The 2,954-nt window shown below is 33.5% G+C and overlaps 1 long non-coding RNA gene across 1 annotated transcript in view; it reads right to left on the minus strand.

Annotated features, from left to right (window-relative positions):
* Nucleotides 1–1,649: 1,649 nt before the first annotated feature.
* LOC127097796 (uncharacterized) overlaps nucleotides 1,650–2,954 on the minus strand; it is a 13,720-nt gene continuing 12,415 nt past the window's right edge. Inside the window, exon 2 of the long non-coding RNA XR_007793177.1 lies at nucleotides 1,650–2,027. This is a non-coding gene — a long non-coding RNA (uncharacterized LOC127097796). The remainder of the gene's footprint in view (nucleotides 2,028–2,954) is intronic.

Consider the following 2,954-nt stretch of genomic DNA (forward strand, 5'->3'; position numbering starts at 1 on the left):
TTGTGTGATAAACCACACTCACTTTCATCCTTATTATCATCCTTTTTCTAAGGGATTCTCATTGCTTTTTGCATGAAAATCACATTCATTTTCATCCTTATTCTTAGCCTTTTGCTAAGGAATTTTCATTGCCTTTTGCGTGAGAAATCAAATTCACTTTCATCACTATTCTTAGCCTTTTGCTAAGGGGTTCTCATTGCCTCTTACGTGAGAAATTACATTCACTTTCATCCATATTTTTAGCCTTTTTCTAAGGGATTCTCATTGATATTTTCTTGATAAATCACATTCACTTTCATCCTTATTATCATCCTTTTGCTAAGGGGTTCTCATTTCCTTTCGCGTGAGAAATCACATTCACTTCTATCCTTATTCTTAGCCTTTTGCTAAGGGGTTATCATTGCCTTTTGTGTGAGAAATCACATTCACTTTCATCCTTTTTCTTATCCGTTTTCTAAGGGATTCTCATTGTCTTTTGCGTGATAAATCACATTCACTTTCATCCTTATTCTTAGCATTTTGCTAAGGGGTTCTCATTTCCTTTTACGTGAGAAATCACATTCAATTTCATCCTTATTCTTAGTATTTTGCTAAGGGATTATCATTGTCTTTTACATGAGAAATCAAATCTACTTTCATCATTCTTCTTAGTCTTTTGCTAAGGAGTTCTCATTGCCTTTTGCATGAGGATGTTTCATACTCCTTTACTTTCCTTTTGCAAGTCTTCTTAACCTTTTGTGGCGGTAAATCCCGCCATTCCCTTACAAAGTCTCACTTGGCTTTTACAAGACGTCTCTGCCTTTTGCATGAGAAAACCTCAAAATTTGAAAATAACCTATATAACCTCAATTACTTGCCTCTTTTAAGTAAACAATCGATCTTCTTACCTTTGTGGAACCCTACGAGAATATCACAACTACTAATACCTGCCAAAACTTATTGGTGGATGCAAAACAAAAAAACCTAAACACTTATACTTGTATCTTCTCTTCAGAGTGAAATTTTTTAAATCTTTGTATTTAATCATTCTTTGTCTAGAATGGATGAAAGCCATTGCTACTCATACCTTCGGGTTTAAGATGATTAAATATGGGAAGTTGTCATACCCCAAATTTTCCCTACCCCTCATTCATTTTATCTTGCTCATAGCTTTTAATTCATCTGCATACATATACCCCAATCATCCATTTTAGTTAAGGTCATTCATTCATTTACATCTACGTGTAACATTAATAGGTCTAAGAGTTTATGATGTTTGGATCTCAACTAATTAAAGTGGATTGTCTCAATATATGAGATATTACTTCATGATCATAAGGTTTTCTTAAAGAAAGACTTTATTATGTGGACCATTCTAAATATAGGGCAGTCAAATAAATCCTTATGGATTAGGGCTTTGCTTTTAGAATAATTTAATTTGGATTATTGGTCATCATATGAAACCTTAGAATTGGAAGAAAGAAGAGCTACAAGGAATTTGAATCACAAGTTGAATTTTGGTCAAAGTCAACCATGGAAGGTGGACTTTGTTGACAAAGTCACTTTGACTTTCACATTCCACTACTACTTTCATTTGAATACATTACATTTGGCCATTGATTAAAGGATGGACTATTGGAAGTTCAAATTCAAAATTCAAATTCACAAAATGGAGGGAAACATATTTTATTACTTGAAAAGAAAGTTAAAAAATCAACTACCATTTACAAAAGTCAAGATCCATTTCAAATTCAAGATCACGTTGCAAAAATGGAGAGTACATTAAAAAATATGCATCTTAGTCACAATTGAATTTTTGGTCAACTGTTAACTTTTGGTCAAACAGTTGACAAACGTTGACTTTCTACCCTATACCTATTTCTCCTATAGTCTCCAAGTTTTATTCATCTTCATCTTTCATCTTTTGACCATGTGCCTAAATGTGTATTTCATGCCTAAAATCATGGTGGGCCTTGTACCTTGGCATGAAAAACCACCAAACTTTATGTCAGACTAGCTACCAGACAGTCACACCAGCCATCCAATGCCTGCAATACTTGCACCAGACAAACACTTGTTACCAAACAACATCAGTATCATAGTGTAAAATAGATGCTTACTAAGTGCACTCATATGGACATGTTCATACTATGCAACTCAAAAGATCATAACATACCGGACATACAATTTAATAAGGAAATGCATTCTTCATGCCAAGCATTCTAAAACAATAATTTAAACCACATACATTATCACACATGCATGAACCAAATACACCTCAAGTTAAGATAACATAATACAATGCATTCACCATTCAAGCCATACAAAAACCCGTAACAGATCCATATCATAACAAACCATACAACATACACAATGCAACACTCATGACAGTTCACATTTCAAGACACCCTAAACCACATCACAATTCCAATCAAGAAAACCAGGAGCAATGCAAGTCAGAACAACACATTATGCATTCATTCACACTATCCACTTAAATTCAAACTATTCAATCATACTCATATTCCATACCAAGTGACATTCAAACTTAGGACATTTTTTGTACCTAAAAATCTAATGACAATACATTTCATAATTTGATGCAAGTTTTAAGCAAAGCATACATGTCATGTACATCAGGATTCAAAATTTAATGTAGTACAACAATGCAGTTCAAAATAAGGCAAGTGAAACCAGTTCAGCTCATGCTAAGTCACCCTAATTGTAGCAATCAAAAAGAAAATATAGATCCATGTTTGCATCTAGCATTATCCATCATCATAAAATCATTCACATATATAGCAACCATGACATAAAGGCCATACATGCATTGCCTTAATTGTTACCTCACACCGTCGTAACTAACCTCCAGCTTAACATCTAATTGACCCTTAACTATAACAAATTTTTAACCTAAACAACCAACCATTAACTAACTTCAAACAAAATTCAAATTACATGCCCTAACATTTTCC

Source organism: Lathyrus oleraceus, chromosome 6, assembly GCF_024323335.1.
Source record: "Lathyrus oleraceus cultivar Zhongwan6 chromosome 6, CAAS_Psat_ZW6_1.0, whole genome shotgun sequence".
Classification (NCBI taxonomy): domain Eukaryota; kingdom Viridiplantae; phylum Streptophyta; class Magnoliopsida; order Fabales; family Fabaceae; genus Lathyrus; species Lathyrus oleraceus.